Here is a 20,464-nt window from a genome sequence, read left to right on the forward strand (position 1 = left end):
AAACGCAATAAATTCAGTTGCAATCAGTCGCCACAAGAGCAACCACAGGAAGCACCTATGCAAAACACAAAAAAAGGTACAGACCCAGCAGGCACAGACACAACAAGAAATTGTGCCACAATGGAATGTGAATACAGGAGCCCCACAAGCATCCACACTTAGGATAGGGACTCTGACATCGGTATGAGGAAATCCTTGCACGGGTAGAGGGATGATTTTGTATACCCAATAGGAAAGCCCAGAGAGCGACCTCATGTGTTCAGTACTATCAGTGACTTCAGACTCCCAAGAGGAACCAAGGTTCAGGGTAATGATAGGAGGCAAGACATTTTCCTTTCTTGTATACACTGGAGCGACTCGTCTGTTTTTGAGAGGGAAGTACCCAATGTCTGGGATTGCCATGAATGCACAGTGATTCTTTGGGGCCATAAGTTTAGTTCCTTTTACTGACGAATTACAAATCTCTATACGAGAACATGACGTGCCTATGCCCCTATTGTATTCTCGGCAGACACCAGTTAACATATTAGGATGTGACGAAGACAAAAAACGTAACATTACTAGATCTTTCACTAAAAAAAAAGAGATAGTTTGTTCCACTCCAGATGATACATTACATGAATGTAAGAGTTGATATTAGCATTTACAGGTCAAAAGGCATTACAAGGTGTCTCTTTAGACACAGAAGTAAAGTTTGTATTTAGTAAATATTTTGTTGACATGGCTTCCTGGATTGATAGGTAAACTGTTGAGAATAAATTTTTGTTTAGGCCACAAATACCAAAGCAATACTCAAGCAAAGGAGTGAACATTTGCAAGTGCAACGTATTGAACAATCAAAGATGCAGAAAGCATATGCAAGACTGAGCAACCAAATCTTCAGAGTCCAAGAGGAGCAAAATAACCCAGTATAATTGAATAAAAGAGCACTAAATAGAAGGACAGGAAGGACAAAATCATGGTCACTTCACACGTGGTGCAAGTCCTGAAAACGAGGCCAATTCATTAAGCTTCAGCCAAAGATGGCTATGTAAACCTTCACTCCCATTAAAGTTCAGAGGAAGAGAACAGCCAGCAAGGTCAACTACAAAGAAGCCTTGGTTTAGGGCCTAACTGACTAGAGATGGTAGGCTAATTGGCCAGTTGTTTAACGTTGTTACCTGCACCTGGGTTTGGTTTTGCTTACATGCTGCCAACAGGCCAAATGTCCAAGGTTGGGAGAGAATGCCGACCAATCATAAGGGCCTATGCAATGTACTATGCATTGTTGCAGAAGCCAATCCACTGCTGTTATACTACTATTACCTCAATTGTACGCAGTTAGAAGTAGTTCAAGACGTGCCTACCAGATAAGGGGCAGCCAATAATGTTACTAACACCTAAATAAGCTATCGGTATATATGTTCCCATATCCAATCCCTTCATCCTATAGTTTACTTTTTCACGTAGGATGATGTCATAGCGGACGTACATTGAGTTTTATAAAGCTTTTGAGGAACAAAAATGTATTCGAGAGTGTGCGAACTGTAATCTGTTCACCAGGTTTCCTACTTTATTAAGCTGATAATGTAGTATTTAGCAAAATATTCTGTCAATCTGTCCGGTTATTTGGGTCAGAGATCATTTATTCGTAACACCATCTGGGACTTGAAACGCTCCAGGTCCTACTGCACAGTATCTCACACAAAAGACAGACCTGACCGGTGAGAAACCAGAACAAGTGGAGAATAACCCTGCAGCTATCAAAGGAGATCTCAAATCAATCCTGGAAGAAGTCAGAGGGATGAGAGCAGAGTTGGGGAAGAGACTGGACAACCTAAAAGAAAGGATACACAATGGAGGACAGAATTCAATGCCTTGAGGTGAAGCAAATTGCAGTGGACAAGTTGGCAGCATAAAGTAATGTCAAGAAATTAAAGTTAAATACAGGGAATAGAACCAACACCTTAAGATCTATAATATAGACACTAGAGAATGGCAGTGCAACCAATGGATCTTCAGAATCCTGGAGAAAGCAAAGGAGACCTTAGAAGTGTGGTCCAAGACATTTTTAACAACCTATTCGAAGATTGAGGGCTGCAGATCACCTTGGACAGGGCACACAGTGGTGAACGAGGGGGGAAAAGATTGCAGAGATTTGTCATAGTGCGCAGCACCCTCTACTTTGTGGAAAAGACCAAGATTCTAAACCTGGCCGGGGTGGAAGGCGCAGGCAGGTGGAAAATTCTGATCCTAGAGTTCAGAAATTCAAAGACCCATCAACCTACACCTTGGGGAGGTTAAAACTAAGCCAAGAATTAACCCAGTGGCTCAGAGTCAAAGATCAGATACAGATGGGAATGCCCTTTCTCCCGGCCCTTTGAGCAGGGTGGTATCAGATATAAATTACTCACTGAGGACATACAAAGGCTCATCACCGATTTGGTCCAAAATAAAGAATCAAGGATTAAAAAGAGTTGAGAAGAATGTTGGTAACATCCAGGAAGAAGGGAGAGAAGCCAGTAGGCTAGAAATGTCAGGCGGAACCAGATTTAAAAACTGAACACCAAATCATTTAAAAGATGACCGGACTTACAATACGTAGAAGCTAGGAAGGTTTCTCCATCCAAACAAAGAACAGTAGGGGGGTTGGAGGATGAAGAACAAGACAAGAAAGGTGGAGGAGGGGAAAGGAGGAAGGATGGGAGGGAGTAAGAAAAGAGAAAAGGTGGGGAAGAACAAGTTACCAACTGGTAACATTCTTTCAACTGGATGTTCCTCCAACGTATTCCACATCTTTGACATGTAACGGCCAAGTAGCTGTGCTACTTCGGAAGTTTTCCGGCAGAGGGCGTAATGCGTCGATGTCTGGTCGATTTCCATCTAAGGCCTCCGTTGATGACAACGTCACCAGAAGTTATAAATAGGACGCACGGCACCTGTAGCCTGAGTTTATGTTTTTCCCTCCGTAACGTGTGACCCGCCCGTACACAATGCCTGCTTGACTGCACATAGCCTTGTGGGAACGCAAGCTGCAATAGCATAGGAAATTCTCTAGAGGGACAGGCCGGGAGGGCGATGTGGAATACGTTGGAGGAACATCCAGTCAAAAGAACGTTACCGGTTGGTAAGTAACTTAGTCTTCGAATGGATTGTGTCCTCCAACGTTTTCCACATCTTTGACAGACTCCCAAAGCAGTACCCGAAAATGGAGGGAGAAGAATTTAGAATACCCAATCAGATGGCAGAATAAAGAACCGCCTTACCAAAGGCCATATCTTGACCATGGAGCGTATCCAGGGAGTAATGTTTCACAAAGGTGGGGCTGTTACGCTCACCTGGTATCCACGGGGACTCCCTTATGCCCTGGTTGCCGGATTCACCTTGGACGTTCCCAATTGTGGACGATGCCTTCTGTGGCGGTCGGGCCTGAAAACACAGGAGGACTGGACTTAGGAACAGACTTTGTTTCCTCCCACCAGCCCCATGGACTCGACCTGATGGCCCACTCCTCACGTTATGATGTCTGGCGTGCTCTCCGTCCTGCCTTCTGTGCAGGGGCGCGTAGTCTTCTGCGGGTTGAAGCGACCGAGTTAACTTCACGGGTGCTAACCCATTCAAGTGTCTTTAAGGAGCGAAGTCTGGTTATAGCAGTCTTTGAATGTCCTTCCTTTCCTTTCTTGCTAATAATGTCTTTTCTTGTTCGTTTCCCCTTAGGTGCACGGAGGTTCGGTGGGTGCACTACTTGGATCAGGCTCCTGCCAGGGTGATGGACGCAGGAGCGTATGATGGATGGTAGGTTAAGCGTGAGGTGCGGCGCAGTAATGTCTTTTCTTGCTAACCTGTATTCTTTATTCCTTTTCAGGTCGCAATGGTCTTTCTGGGCGTGTGAAGATTTCCGGAGCGGAACCAGTCAAGAAATGCCCAGCCAAGTGAGGATTTTGTGATTACTGCTGTGAATGCCGTGAGTAACCTGTTTAACGTTGTCCTTCTTTCTCTCTCCCTCCAGGTGTTTCGTTCCGGTGCGAGCGTGGTGTCCTGATGATGCCGCCAACTGGATGGAAGATCGCGAGCAGCAGGAATCGACGGATACAAAGTTGCAGGTAAGCAGAGACTGCTAATGATGTTCTTTTGTCTCCTCTGCAGGTCCCCTATTCAAGAATCGCCAGGTGCTGGTCTCTGAACACGATGAGCGTCATGCTGCTGGCTGCAGAATAACGCAAAGCACATTCTGTAGCTTGGGTGCGGTTTATATAGCCCTCTGTAAAGTAGTCCAGGTAAAGAAGTCCAGGCTACCACACCCTAAAACACTGCACCGCACAGTCTAGTTCCTAGGAACTAGACTGTATGGGTGCCTCCATGTTGGCTGCAGGCCTTCACAGGAAAAGTAGTCCCTTCACGGTACAGTCCCAATCTGAACATGAGCCTGGCGCCAAAGGTGCCAGGACTGACTCCAAGAGAGTCTATGATAATGCAAGGCCCTTGGGCCCCAAATGAACCCCGGGTCCTGACCATGCCAGTGGGGTTCTGGGTCGTGACAGGGATAGAAGCCCATGTAGCTGTGTCACAAATATTCCAATTCGAACGCCCCTCTGCAGGGCTGTGAAAGTAGCCACACCCCCTGTGGAATGAGCTTGCAACCCTTCAGGAGGGTCCTTTCCCGCCAATCTGTAACATTCAGTAATGGTGAGGATGATCCACCTGGACAAGGTCTGTTTGGTAACAGCCTGGCCCAATCGGTGTCCAGCGTACCCCACAAAGTTGATCGTCTGCGCTGACTCTGGAAATCCTAGAAATATAAAAGCTTAGAGCTCTCCAAGGGTCCAACCTATGGAGTCGCTCCTCTTCCTTACCAGGATGAGAGGATAGAAAGCAGGAAGTACCACTTTCAGGCTTAAATGAAACTCACACTACCTTAGGTAGAAAGGATGGACGTACCCTGAGTACAACCCTATCCTTGTGGAACACAGTAAAGGGTGGCTTAGATGAAAGTGCCTGCGATTCACTCACTCTTCGAGCGGCTGTAACCGCAACCAAGAAAACCGTCTTGAAAGACAAGAGTCTCAAAGGACAAGAGTGCAAAGGTTCAAACGGAGCACCCATCAGGAATTTCAAGACCAAATTCAGATCCCATACCAGCACCTGAAGCGGGGACGGTGGGAACACATTAGTGAGCCCTTTAAGAAATTAGGAAATCAAAGGAATTCTAAAATAAGAACAGTCTTCAGATGTGCGCTTGAAGATAGACCGTGCTGCCAGGTAGCCTTTAATGGTACCTGCTCGAAGATCCCTGTGGGCCAAAGAAAGCAAGAAAGACAGAACCATGGGAATGGAACACTGAAAGGGGTCGACATTGTGTCCTCTGCTCCAGTCGCAAAACCTACGCCAACGATACAGGGATTTGGTCACCTGGCCGAAAGCAACACCTCCATCACGTCAACCCAGGAGGTCTCCAATCCTTATACCTCAACTTTTCAGAAAACAAGCGTGAAGGTTGAAAGTCTTGACCTCTGGATGGAGAACCCGGCACCCCCCCCCCCCTCCCCCCAAGCACCACCCGCGAGAGAGAGAGAAAGAAGATCCTCTCGGTAGGGAAGACAGCGTGGAGGACAGATGGACATCTCTAGAAGGTCCGAATAACACGCTCTCCTGGCCCAATCCGGAGCAATGTGGATCATGTGGAAACACGTACAGAAGTGGGAATGACCAATCCACGACGAATGCATCCCCCAAGGCTCCTCTGAGGAAATTCCCTTGAGCAGAATCTCTAACACTTCCGGTTGGCACTGGTCGTAAACAAATCCACTTGTGGTGTTTCCCAAAGGGCGAAGATCTCCAGAAGGACTTCCTGAGCCAACTCCCACTCGTGAGAGATTGTGCTCTGCCTGCTCAGAACGTCCGCCGCCGCATTCTCCTCTCCGGCCAGATAAAATTGCTGAGAACCAAATTCCTTGCTGGATTGCCCAGAACCAGAGCTGCATTGCCTCTCTGCACAATGGGAGTGACCCTACCCCTCCTTTTTAGTTGAGGTAATGCATGGCCACTGTCTTGTCCGTCATGATCAGGACACTCCTCCCCCGCAGAGATGGCAGAAAAGCCTTCAGGGCCAGCCTGATGGCTCTCCGCTCTAACAGGTTGATGTGGCGTTTGGACTCCGACGGAGACCAATGGCCGCAGGCGGTCAGATCGTTGGCATGAGCTACCAACCAACAGTTGCCAAAATGGCTCCCCCTTCATCAGATTCCCTTCGCTGGCCCACCACATAAGATCCTGCGAGACAGAGTGGAACCTGAACGAGATCCGACATCTTGCCTTAGAATTGGGACCACTGCATCTTGAGGACCCATTACAGGGATCTCATCTGCAGTCTGGCCTCCAGCACCAGAAAAATGCAGGATGCCATGAGGCCAAGCAACCATAAGAATACGAAAGGCGAAAGACTCTGGGCATGTAGAAATGTGCCCACCGTCTGTACAATGTGATGAGCCCTCACCTTGGGAGGCGAACACTTTCCCAAGGACATGTCCAACACCACCCCGATGTATTGGAGCTGTTAAGGTGTCCGATGCAACGTCTTGAAATTGAGGGAGAGGCCCAGCTTGTGGAGAGAGCGGCAGGTGAGACAGATTATCCAGAGCTTGCTCAGGAGAACATGCTCAGGTCAGCCAGGTAGGGATAGACGTGAATCCTCCTCACCTGAGGTACGCTGCCACCACCACAATTAGCTTGGTGAAGACCCTCGGGCGGAGTTCAATCCGAATGGCAGGACCCGAAACAAAGTGTGAGCTGCCAGCTGCAAACTTCAGGTACTTTCTATGCTTTGGATAAATCGACACATGAAAGTAAGCATCCTGTATGTCCAGAGACACCAACCAATCTTGAAGTCGAAGGGCCTGAAAGACCTGAGAAAGAGTGACCATCTTCAACTTGTCCGTCCTGAGGAACTTGTTCAACCAACACAAGTCCAAGATGGGTCTCAGTCCCCAGTCTTTCTTTGGAATCAAAAAATATGGGGAATACCATCCCTTGTTCCTCTCAGCTACAGGCACTAGTTCTATAGCGCCTTTCTCCAGCATGGTCAAGATTTCATGCACAAGGAGCAGATCTGGAAGCTTCAAAGAGACTCCCCGGTGGATTGTCGTGAGGCTGCTTTAAGAAGGGAAGGCAGTAGCTGTGGGCTATTGTCTCCAGAACCCATGCATCTGAAGTAATAGCTGCCATTCTTCGAAATGCTGAGACAGTCTGCCCCCAACCGGCGAACCATGGCTTCATAACTGTTTTGGAGCAGCTGTTGCAGCGCCTGAAGGCAAAGAGGCTGCTGCTTGAGTGGCTCTGGCATCCCTATTTCCCAGACCACCGCAGACACTTTTTCTTTGACCCCTTTGATTGGCGGCTCCTCTCCTACCAAAAGAGGAATAGTAACGAAAGGAACCTCCCCTTCACTGTTGTCCCCTAGGACAAAAAGGCAGAGGTTGACGCACTGCTGCGCTCAAAGATTTAGCAGCAGCTTTGGAGGTCTGCAACCTCAAGGCTCTAGTCAGCATTGCTGCCAAACAAATGAGAGCCATCAAAGGGCATGTTCTGAAGACGGGCCTGTACATCTGGAGCAAAACCCGACTTCCGCAACCACGCAAACCTGCTTATAACTGTGCTCGCAGTCATGGACCGGCTAACACTGTCGGCCGTGTCCCACCCAGACTGATGGGATTCACACATGGCATCCTTGCCATCCTGTACAAGAGCAAGGAACCCATCCCCTTCTTCCCCCTCTATAATATGCTCAGCCGCTAGAGACGCAATTCCACAGTGTGTGAAAATCTTGCCAAGGCACAAGTGGAGTTGGGCGACTTCAGCGCCATACTCCCTGCAGAAAACACCTTGCGTGCCCAACCATCGAAGAGCTTGTCGTACCTATCAGGAGGGATGGTAGGGTATGCCGCCTGCCTCGAGGTGGCCGTAGCCGCCTGAATCACCAAACTTTTGAGAGTTGGGTGAGTGGATAAGTAGCTGGGGGTCGCTACTGGAAGGGCGGTATTTCTTAATGACTTGATAACCACCGGAACAGACTCCAGGGTCTGCCACGTAGCCACCACCCTTTTTTGCAAAGTCAAATGAAAATGCAACACTGGGTCAGTGGACGGACCTTGATCCAAAATATCAGTCAACTCATCCTGAACAAATGCATCCGGAGGACTAGACCAACCAAGATGCTCAGTAATCGTACCCATCAGTCTCCTATAAGAGGATTCAGCATGAGCCCCAGGCTCAGGCCTGCCAAACTCCACTTCCGGAGATGTGTCTAAGCCACTGGCTTCATGTAATTATTGACATAACTCTTCCAACGGACTGTCCCCGGAAAAGACAGGAGCCACCTCAGGCTCAACAGGGTCAAACTCCATATCTGACCTCTCATCCTCAGATAGATATCCAGAGGAAGAAAGAACTCCTGCCTAGGGACAGAAGTGGGTCTGGATTTGCCAACAGGCTTCACCGACTTGGATTTAGCCTTCCTTGGAGGATCCAAAGTACCAGGGACTTCCATTGCCAAATTCCGGCCAAATGGCCCCAAAAGCGTCGAGGGCGCCAATGGCTTTGGCATCAACAACAGCGCTGAGGGCTGGATAGAAGGCAAAGCACCAACCTCTGTATCCAATGGACACTGCACCAATGCCGACCTCAAGCCCTTACCAGAGCCTGGACTGTGCACGTCTCTAGAGATCAACCTGAACCTTGTCCAAATGGGACCTCAGCGGTTCCCGATGTGTATCGCACCGAGGACCCGGGCCCGAAGCCCCATGAGCATCGGACCAAGACTGTTCCCTGCCGGCTTCTTCCAAAGGCTCCCTGAAGGCCTCCCACTCCTCAGGCGTGGAGGAATTCATGGGACAAGCCATTGCAGCACCATCATCCGACAAGGAAGGGGAAGGCGACCGGTGACGGCGCTTCTGGTAATGCCTAGACGAGGAGGATGAGTGGCGGGAACCACTCTTCGGGATCGAGATCCCCAGGACTCCAGTCGAGGGGAGTCACCCCTCAAATTGTCGGTGGACACCCCTTTCGCAGCTTTTCAGGACTTACTGGGTCTAGTAGCCTGACCTACCTGCAACTTCCCCTTATGCTCCCGCAAGGCCATAGCAGTCAGTGACTGGCATTTCAAACAGTCGTCAGTGTCATGACTCTCGCCCAGACACCACAAACAAATGCAGTGCGGGTCCATAATCGACATCTTAGACTGCAAGTCTTCAAGCCAGACTCCGGAGTCAGATGGGCAGACGAAGAAGACATTCACGAAGAATACATGAGGCGCACAGAGTTCTCGAAGCAAACACGTTTGCGGAAGAAACGGAACCGAGGCTACGGGTGCCATGCGTCTCATTTATAACATCCAGTGACGTTGCCATCGACGGGGGCCTTCAAGGGACATCGACCCAACATCGACGCAGGACGCCCTCTGCCGAAAAATGTAAGTAGCACAGATGTGGACATTACATGTCAAAGATGTGGAATATGTTGGAGGACACAATCCATTCGAAGCCAGGGTGCGATTGACAGGCAGGTAAAAGGGGTAATGGTGATTAGGTAAGAAAGGGAAAAATAAAGGATAAAAAGGCTAACTGGAAGAGGTTAGAGTAAAGGAAAATGGGTGTTGATATACGAGGGTGAAGTAGACGGACAGGGAGGAGGTGTGAAATGTAAGCTCAGAGGGGAAAGGATGAGAGAGTGGGAGGTAGACGGAAGATTTAGAGCAGAGAGAAAGGGAGAGGGGAGATTCAGGATATGATCTTGTATGCCCTAATATGAGGGGCAGAGAAAGGAAAAAGGGAAAAAAAAGAACATTCAAAGAAAGAAATGAAAAAAGGGAAATTATGCAGGGCGGATCGAGAGCAACAATGAAATGAGCAAAGGCAGCATTGGCCAAGCCCCAATAGAAACAACGTGCTGAGTAGAAAGTGAGAAAGCACTGGGAACAGATGGCCACAATATTAATCATCTGCCCAAGTTCGGTTGCATGAAGATTTCAATCGGTCTAAAGGAACATAGCATGGGAACAAGAGGGCAATGATTACTCTGCATTTTTATTTTCTGTTTTTTGTGTGCGTTTTAGATGTTTGGATCCTTTGGGGTCTCTGTGTGTGTGCCACACCACCCAGAGTGAGAGGAGGTGGGAGACCAGAGCTAGTAGAGACATACTTGGGGAAGAACAGGTGATGTAACCTTGGAAGAAGAGTGAGAAGGAGTTGTAATCTAGGGTGGGATTCCTTCAACACTAGGGGCTTCAACTCGCCCAACACATTTCCTGCCAAGGAGGGAATTCAAGAATGTGAGATTGGACATAATGTGTGTCCAGAAAATACACTTTGTCAAGGGGACCAGACAAAAGTGAGAAATTGTAAGGGTAGTGTGCACTTCAGGGAGTAGCAAGAAAGCAGGGATGGCGGTCAGGATGTATATTGGAGGTGATCAAGAGTAAGAAGGGAGACCGCTAGGTGGAGAAGTGCAAGATGGCTGCTTAACAAAGGAGCTCTGCCATCGGCATGCGTGTAAAACGAACAGCAGCCTGATCGGGTAACCAAAGTACAGTGCTAGAAGTGAAAAAAGGCAGCGCAACACACAGCACCCACAGAGCAGACCGAGTCGGTGGTGGCCTCAGCAGAGACCGTGCTGTGGGGGCAGCCCCTCAGCCTGTGGAGCAGCCTGCCGACACACGTGAATGTTTTAGTGCTCACGTAGTCTGTGGAAGGTGGGGTTGCAGTGGACAGCAGAGGTAAAGAGCAGACCAGGGAGCTGCCTTCGAGGAAAGGCAGATCTGTGGTGCGGGTACAGATTGTGACCCGCAGAGATGTATGTGAGGAGACAAGCAGCTTGAAGGGGGCCTGTGATGTGGTTGAGCTCTGGGGAAGTGAAGGCGGTGCATGTGGATTTGGAAAGGGCTGCTGGGCAGATGGCCTGACAGTGCCAACAGTTGTGGCTGAGAGAGGGGGACCCTAGTCCACGCTACAACTGGTAAAGAGGAAGCAGGCTGGGCCTCAATCATGGCAGTCATAATCTAGGGGTGACAGGTGTTGGCGGGAGAGGAACTGTGGGGACGAATGTTCCACAGGCCGGCTGGTGCTTAAGTGAGTTGATACTGGCCTTCAGCGGTGTCGGCTGCAGGGGAAACTTTAAACTCTCTGCTGCAAGGAGAAAATTGATTAGAAGAGAAGACAGAGGGAACCACCAGGTGGCGCTGAGATGTTCTGACACTCCTGTGACAGTCTCCTCCGAGGGCTGTATGTTTTCGGACCCGAGACCCCCCCCCCCCAGGAGTGAGTAGTGACCCCTGAAGCAGACCCTAAGCAGTGGAGTGCGACTGTTGAGCCTTTTTTTTACTGAAATTGGTGTGGGAGAGACCTGGATCGGGCTGCCGACGTGTTGCATCAGAGGGACGCCGGCACTGTTGCAGAAGGCAGGGCCTAAGCGTTCCGATGTGGGAGGACTCGGGACTTGCCACCCCCTCTGCAGGAGGACTGCGGGGTGCTGGGTCCGATGGCTGCAGGAGGAGGTGAGCCGTTGCATGAGGTGCGCGCGGGAGCTGCGACCTGGACCTGGCGGCCTCGGCCCTTTGCCTCACTTTAACCTTGTGAGCGGGCACCTTGAGCGCGGTGGCCTCCAGGCTGGGTGCGGGTGCGGCCCACGCCCCTCCTTTGGGCTCCTGAGTGGGTCCGGCAGAGGGCCCCCCCCCCCCCACCCCCGCGGGGCCTTGTGTTTGAGCGGCCAGGGGGCATGTTCTGGTGAGCCTTCTCTGCAAGACCCTCCCCCAGCTCACCTCTTCTCCAGGGAGGCCCCTGCTGGCGCTGAAGCTGCTCCGGAGGTTGTGTGAGGCACGCCCCACCCCGCACCGAGTGGAGCAGGTGAGCCGGTCTTGTGTCAATCGCTCCTCTGATTCTCTTTGGCGCTGAGGGGGTCTGTGGTGGGGGAGAGGGGGACTAGTAGTGCCTAATGTTTGCCTCCTGCCACCTCCGCCCACCAATTTTTCCCCTACCTCCACAACCTTCATGTTTGGGGAATCAGTTTTTGCTTGCAGCCAGATGAACTGAGGGACTGAAGCTCCAGTGTGAGAGACTGCCGCCTGGCTCCTTCGTGTGGCCCCATTTTCGGTTTTGGACTGGGTCTTCCCGGGAGGCCTGCTGGGTCCTGTGTTTGACCTCATGGTTGGGGAGGTCTTGGGTGGCACGCACAGTCGTTCCAGAGCCTCTACAAGTTTGTGCTTCTTCCTGGAGGTTACCCCATTTACTTTTGGTTCCCCCCCCTGCCACCCCTCTTGTGAATGCCTGGTAGACCACTGGATGAGCTGGACCCGAGCCCTCCAAAAATACTGATACACCCCTCCTGCAGCCCAGACCGCTCCCGACATGGCAACCAAGGCGCCAGCTGAGACGCTGGATGCCCAGGAGGTCAATAAGAACATGGCTGCCCTCTTGGAGGAAATTCGCAGCTTTCGGGCTGACATTGGCAAAAGGCTGGACTGTCTGGACAAGAAGGTGGACTGATGAACGTGTTCAGGTCCTGGAAGCGAACCAGTTCTCGTGGACATTTTGGAATCCCAGAATGATATGCGCCTCTCGGAACTGGAAAGAAGGGAGTAAAAGTGCGCTCTTAAGCTGGACGACTTGGAAAATATGGAGCGCCTGGGCAACCTGAGATTTCTAGGGGTGCCGGAACGAGAGGGGGAAACCCAGGCGGATATCCTCACGATTGTCAACTCAATGATAAGTCAATTGTTTGAGGGGAGCAACACCAACAAACCTACGATTGACAGGGCTCATCGAGCGGGCAATCCAAACAAAGGGCCCAGGTCAATCCTAGTTATATTTCATCATTATGCAGAGAAGCCTAAGATTCTTGACCCGACAAGAAAATAGGACCCCGTCAGTTAGGAGGACACTAAGGTGACTATTTATCAAGACCTTTCGGCCTTTACTCTGGCCCGCCAGTGCGGTCCCTTAACTAGATGGCTACAATCTAAAGGAGTGAGATACAGATGGGGCCATACCTTTTCCCTTTCATTTGAATACAACGGCTTTAAATATTCTTTGGTCATGGAAGATGACATTCAGAGGGTCCTCTGAGAGGTGTCGGGTGCGGGGTCATAGGAAATATAGGAAGGTGTCCCCACCCTCGCCGGGTGCGTCTAAAGTCTGATTATGTTTAGTTATTTGTACGCACTCAGATCTGTCTGGTGGGGGTTTTGGTTTCTTGAAGGTTCTTGGGGATGATGGATCATTATTGGATCCCTTGGTGCGAGGTGAAGGGGTTACTGTGTCAATAACTTCTGCAATGCTGGGGGTACGAGTGGAGGTGGGGGGGACAATCCCTCTGTTGCTAGGGGGTGTGGAGGGGGGGCGCAATGTAGTTCTTGTGCTTCATGGGCATTTACCCTTTGGAGGTAGACACTGGTGGCCTGATCCTGGTGATGCTTACAAGGTCACGTGGAATCCAGGCGCTCGGGGGTGGGTGGTGGGGGTGTGTTGGGGTTTTGTCAATTGTTGCTTTGGGATTTGAAGCTTATGTCTTTGCCGAGTTGGGACCTGTCCCCTGGGGCATATCTTTGTTCTTTGAGATCGTAATGTGGGGAGTCTCCTGGGGAGTACAGCCTTTGGGCGTTTTCAGGGGAAAAGACAGAAGCAAACGCCTTCCTAACGGCTGAATCCACTCACGCACTGATCCTGGGTTCCCTGAATGTCCAAGGTTTGAATTCTCCCCATAAGAGATCTTGTGGCGAGGGAATTCAAGAGGTTGAAACTCCATGTGTTGTTCATCCAGGAAACTCATTGGACGAGGGGTAGGGAATGGCCTCTTAGAGCTAACTTTGTCCAGGGGCTTTACCAAGCATCTTGTCAGACCAAACAAAGGGGGGTGGCAATACTAGTTTCCCCAAAAGCCCGCTTTATCCTACACTCACAGTGAAAGGACCCAGAGGGCCATTTTGTGATGGTTAAGGCGGAAATCAGAGGCAATAAAGTGACGCTGGTGTCAGTTTACACCCCGAACGAAGGCCAAGACCAGTTTTGGGAAGCGACTAAGTCAAAAATCATGGAGTTCAAGGAGGGGTCTCTCTTGGTGGGAGGGGATTTTAATATGGTTCTCAACCCGATGTAGATTGTAAATCTGAACACCCGTGCACAGTCTCCCGGAGGCTGAGGAAGATCTCAGCCTCCTTTCATAACAAACTCAGCACTGGGCATCTCGGATTCTCACTCATCCCGGAAGGGTCGCCTCCCCCCCCCCCCCTTTTCCTTCTTTTCTAGCCCGCACTCTTCCTTCTCCCATATTGATCACATCTTTGTGGACAACTCACTGAAGGAGAGGGTATCTAGCTTTGGGGTCGAGTTGATCCCATGGTCGGATCATGATCTAGTTCGGGCCCAGATAGGGATGCCCTCAGAACATCCCCAGAAAGCGAGGTGGTCATGTAACGATCTGTTGCGGGATAAAGTCCTATCTCAGGAACCTGTGGTAGCGATAAAGGACTACACTTTGCTTTGAATGACAATGTTGAGGTGGTGGTTGCCGGTGTATGGGAAGCATTTAAGGCCAGGATTAGAGGTGTGCTCATTGGCATGGGAGCGAGGAGGAAGCGGGAGAGCGGAAGGAAGGAGAAAATTCTTAGAGGCAAAATAGAGGCTATCCAGCCAGGGGGGGGGGCTTGGGTCCCAAAAGTTCTGGGTAAATGGTCGGAACTTCAACAGCTTAAGCCCAACTAGCAGCTCTCTTGGTGGGTCAAACCGAGAGAAGACCAATTTTTCTTAAACAGCGAAATATGGAGAAGGGGGGGAAAATGCTGATAGGATCCTTGCCTGGAGACTAAGGGAACTCAGAAATAGCAAGAGAGTTCATGTGCTGGGTTCCCCGGGGGAGGTAGGTGTACGGAAGATTCTGGAATAGCTGAGCTCTTCCGTCTATATTATGAACACCTCTATTCCTCGGAATGTTCAGGACAGGGCGCTGAGGCTGATGTCTTCCTAGACTGCCTCCCGCTTCCCTGCCTCTCCCCGGAGCAGGCTGGTCCTTTGGAAAATCCAATTTCCCTGCAGAAAGTAGTAGATACAATAGCCTCGATGAAGGGTGGCACAACCACGGGGGACGATGGTTTCACAGTCTCCTTCTATAAGACTTTTGGAGCTATCCTTGCTCCTTTTTTGGCCAAACTGTTCAATTCCGCTCTCGATTCCGGACTCCTCCCTCAGTCGATGCTTTCAGCCCTTATTGTCGTTCTTCCTGAAGAGGGGAAAGACCCTTCTCAATGCCACTCCTATCGTCCCATCTCTCTACTCAACACCGATGTGAAAATCCTGGCGAAACTACTTGCGAACAGATTGGCCTAGCACCTTCCAGCGCTAGTCCACGGTGACCAGGTGGGTTTTACACCCGGCAGGCAAGGGTCAGACAACATCAGAAAGACCCCGGACCTTATGTATAAAGCCTCGAGTAACAGCTGGGAGGCCTATTTGTTGTCTTTAGACTCGGAGAAGGCCTTTGACCGGGTTGACTGGCCATATGTGGGCAGGGTGCTGCGAAGAATGGGTCTGGGTGTAAAGATTTGCCGCTGGATTGCCACCTTATATAACAGGCCCTCGGCCAGAGTAGCAGTAAATGGCATAGTCTCGGATAGACTTTCTTTCCAGGGGCACCAGACAGGGTTGTCCCCTTTCCCTTCTTTATGCACTTGCAATGGAGCCGCTTGACATAGCGATAGGGCAACACCAGGGGATCAGGGTGGGCGAGCTAGACCTTGAACTCACTCTTCGCGGATGACATTCTAGCATAGCTAACTAATTTGGATACTTCTCTCCCTAATCACCTCTCCCTGATCCAGTCGTTAGGTGCTTTCTCAGGCCTGAAGATGAATCCATCAAAATCCTGCTTAATGCCAGTGGGGTCAGGCTCCAGGGGCAAGGAGGGAGGAGGTGCAGTGCAGGGCATCAAGATAGTTGGTTCCGACATTCTACATCTTGGGATCCATCTTCCTAGAGACCTGGGGTCCCTTTTTGAAATAAATTCCCCCCTCCACCCCCCCCCCCCAATTCTCTCTAGGATAAAGTCGGACCTTGCTAGGTGGGTGCCCCTGACCCGCTCATGGTTTGGTCGAATGGTGTCCGTTAAAATTAATGTCCTCCCCAGCCTTCTCTCTCTCTTCTCTTCCCACAAAGATTCCGGAGTCTTACTTTATGTCTCTGCGCCTTATGATTCAGCGTTTTATTTGCAATGGCAAGAATCCAAGTTTCAGGTACGATACTCTCACCCTCCCGAGGGCCTTTGGGCTCCCCGACTTTCGCCTGTATTATAAGGCGGCACAGCTTAGTGTCTTGCTGGAGCATATGCGGGACGACTTGCGCACCTATTGGACATATATCGAGGACACATACGCACCCCAGAAAAGTTCAAGACTTGCTGTGGTCCCAAGGTAGTGAGCTTCCCAGTCGAGTGAAAACTCATCCTACGCTAGTGGTTCTGTGGGAACTCTGGCAGCCATCCAAGGAGAATCTTACCCTCTCCTCTTGGCCTTCACCTCTCCTCACTTTGGGGTCCGCCCATCTGCCTAGGTAAAAGAGGCTTAAGAAACACTCAGCTGTGGTCAGACATTGGCCTGGAAAGGGCTGTTCAACTGTTCCCAAAGTCCTCCTTTATAGAGTATGACTCTGGTAGAAGCTATGGGGGGGATCGCCTAATGTCAATTTTCGAGTTTCTCTGCATTAAAGGTATCCTCACATCACCCCCCTGGTTTAAGGTGCTAGTGTGCCCTCTCACACCCTTCGAGAAAGTGATTGTAGAGTCTTGTTCTTGCCAGGGGTCCCTCTCCAGAATTGATCAGGTCTCGATTACAGCCCAACTGCAGGGTAGACAAGGGTTTAAACTCTTCTGGGAGGAAAAACTTGGGTCGGTGATAGAGGATTCCACCTGGTCTAGAATTTACGATGCCCTCTTTTCGGGCTCCCTGTACATTGCAGCTATGGAGCATAACTTAAAGATACTCCATGCTTGGCATCTTTCCCCGGACAGGTTGTCAAAGATGTTTTGGGTTCGCTCCCCCTTGTGCCCTAGGGACTGTGGCAAGTTGGGTACATGGTTTCACTTGTGGTGGGAGTGCCCGTCTGCTCAAATTTACTGGTCGGAGCTTCTGAGTTGGATTAAAGATATAGTGGGTTTTCCCATGCTTAAATGCCCTCTGGAAATAGTTTTCGGTGTTTCAGCCTCGGAGGAAGACACAGGAGGCTTACCGCAGGTAATCAAGGATATGTTGAGGGCGGGGAGGCTGGCTCTGGGGCAGAATTGGAAAGGTACGTTAGCACCATCCAAATCAGATTGGTTGTTGAAATTGTGGGTGATTTTTACCTATGAGAAACTGTCAGCACTGGCACACGATAAAATGGAAGCCTTTCTGCGGGACTAGACTCCAGTACTGCTTCATGAAGGCTGTGAGGCACTGAGACTGAGAATTTTCCAGATGAATGGTTTACTATCTGGTTTTGTGTGCTCTTTGCTAACAAACCTTTGGCTATCTTCTGTCTTTGTGGGTTGGTGGATTGGAACGCATTTGGATCATTTAAGGGTGGTGTCATGATCTCATGCTGAAGTTTTTTCTTTAGTTCCTCAGGGTTTGTGGTCCCAGTCTGTTCTCGGCAACTGTTGGGTAGGGAGGGGGGAGGGGGAGTTGGGATTTTCCAGATCTTCTTGTCGTTGATTTCCTGCTGTGCTAAAGTATCTGGTTTCTTGGTTATAGCAAAATGTTCAATAAAAGCTTAATGATAAAAAAACACAATTGGTTGGGGTGTGAGGAGAAAACTTGGGTGGTGTCTAATAAAATGATGTTCGCAGGATTCCTGCATTGAGTTGTAAAGGTGCTGATGCCAATAAAAATTGAATTTGAAAAAAAAAAGGAGAAGACAGCAGTGGAGGTGGCATGGTGACAGTGTGGGGGTCCAGATCCGGTCCCAAACAACTTCCCAAGTTACTAGAAAAGAGCTACGCTGCAGACAGGGAAAGAGGTGTGCACCGAATACAGAGAATAACACCCCCTGGATAGTGTGTTGCTTCGCAGAATGGGAGGGCCCCAGGATGAGTGTGATGACGCAAGAACCAGCAGAGGGAAAAATAACAATGTTGGCAGGGGGACAACACAGTCAGGTCAGAGGTGCAGACCTCCCTGGGGGGCATCACGGAGAGAATGGTTAAGGTGGAAGGTTGGGTAGAGGCCCTGGAAAACAACAAGCTCTCTGCAGGTGTGGTGGAAAAGACATTGGGCTTGAGAATCAAGGAGCTTGAAAATAGAGGAAGAGATCCAGAAGCAAGCTCCAGAATGTTGAAAACAGAGCTAAGGAACAACTTGCATATTTTTGGGCTGCCTCACAAAGAGGGTGAATCGCCTAAAGACTTGGAAAACTGCTGAAAAAGCGCTCAGCCCGACACACTCAAGATATATGCTTTCACGGTATCACCCCCCCCCCCCAATCACGGCGCAACATGGTGCGTAGGGTAGCCGGCTCAGTATCAGGCCTCGTTCAGTGGTTGCCAAGTGTCACTACTACAGTGACAAAGAAGGGATCCTTCTTAGGGCATGGGAAGTTTATACAATAGAATGGGAAGGAGCCTCCATTAAAATGTTTTGCAAGTCCCATGAATATTCCAGGACCTCTCCACGTACCAGCCTTGACCAACAAAGAAAGTGCATCCCCGCGCCTCCCAAAAGGGTGGCTTCAGGCGGAAGGAGTGAGGTACTGATGGAGGTTCCCCTTTGCGCTCTCCTTTGAACAAAAGGGGAATGATAAGAGAAAGCAAGTGGAAAAGGCTGAGAAATTACTATGGGACTGACAAAAGGAAGGTGCATCTCAAGACCAGGAAGGGCAGCGTCAATTAAGGAAAAGGTTTAAGAGTTCATTTGCCTAATCTGGAGGGTACAGGAAAGAAACTGGCACCAAATGATCAAGGAAGACCACCAATTCACAGTCAAGAACTTTATGTTTTCGTGCAATAAGAAAAAGTCAGAAAATGTAGCAGGGCTGCTGCCATTGTGTGTTAAGTGGTGTAAGGGTGCAGAAGAGTCTTGACACAGTTGTGGTAAATTGGTTGGTATAGATATTTTTTTTACAATAATAAAGGAAAAAGAAAAACCTATCTTACCCTACTTTTTATGAGGGGTTGCCCCATCTCAAATACCAAGGATCCAGTCAGGTTGTCCGTAAAGTAAAGTGTCCACCATCCTGTGTCTAAACCCATTTCAGTCCCTTAAACTTTCAATCTAACTAAAGAAAACTGTCTGCCTCTGCGGGATCCATGTTCCTGCTCTACATAGGGTCCACTTGAACCGACCTGGTGTACTCTCCTGCTATGTACTCTCACTTTGGAGTATTCTCAACATGCGTGTCCACATGTATGATCTTTCCTATATGCCATCTGCTCTTTAGGATGTGTTGATCTGGTTTACAAAGTTCGTTATCAAGTTGTGCAATTCCTCTTATCCGTCTCTGTTCTTCAGGCTACATTTACGTGGTTTACAAGGTTATCAAATTGAGCGATTCCTCTTTTATCCTGTTGTGCTCTGTGGGATAGATTCATGAGGCTTTTCATTGTGTTCAGCTCCCTCAGTGCCCCAACAAACGGTTCAACCCTTTCCCTAACTTTGGGAATTCTCAGGGCAGTCTTGTGTCTCTTTGGGAGGTGGTGTGGAGCTTCGCTGGTGGTGACATGGTCGGCAATCTCTTCCTCGCAGATCCAGATGGTCCCTCACGTTTCCGGCTGCTCGAGTCTTCATTCTCGGTTGGCTTTCGCCAGCCTGGCCCCCGTTCTCTCTGCTGCCGGCCAGCCCCACCTCACTGGGACTTCAGATAGTCATGCCTCTTCGCGTCCCGATTTCCAGCCTTTGGGTTCCGTCCACGGAAATAGTGTCTTGTTCCTTGCCCCTCCAGTGCTTGTGCCACAGACCATGGAGTCTTTTCCTTATGTTCGGGGCTGCCGCTTGACTATTGTACCGTGTGTGTTGGTTCCACAATGTGCTTTTGCCTCCTGGTTTCCCCCTCATCGTCTCAGTGGTAGTTAAGATTGGGTAAATCTGACTCTTCCTATTCCAAGTATTGTCAGAGAGACTCAACTATAACAGAGGGTATGGGACCTTAGCGGCCTGAGTGGGGGGTACCAAAGGGGTAAGTGAATACTGTAATCTCCCAGGCACATTGGCACTGGTCCCATGAAGGGTTACCCTCCTCGTGAGATCCACCCGCTTAGTACAACCCCCAGGGGGACTATCGGGTAGCCGCCTAATCTGCCTGGCCTCATGGAAAGAGGCCTCCCCAATAGTAGTAGTGATAATACCCTGGGATTCATCACAGTAGACATGCATTAAAAGCTGAGTAGGTCTTTGTTGAGCTAGTGGCCTGGATCACCCTAGGCATCTCAATATGGTTAGGTTAGTTGGGGATGTTAGGAAGAGTCTTGATAGTAACAGAGGGAA

At 49.8% G+C, this 20,464-nt stretch overlaps 1 protein-coding gene across 1 annotated transcript in view; it reads right to left on the reverse strand.

Annotated features, from left to right (window-relative positions):
• Positions 1-20,464, reverse strand: part of RANBP10 (RAN binding protein 10) — a 1,189,242-nt gene that overhangs the window by 784,186 nt on the left and 384,592 nt on the right. The gene's annotated exons all lie outside the window — the stretch shown is intronic.

Source organism: Ambystoma mexicanum, chromosome 1p, assembly GCF_040938575.1.
Source record: "Ambystoma mexicanum isolate Mex_15411 chromosome 1p, UKY_AmexF1_1, whole genome shotgun sequence".
NCBI classification, from domain to species: Eukaryota; Metazoa; Chordata; class Amphibia; order Caudata; family Ambystomatidae; genus Ambystoma; species Ambystoma mexicanum.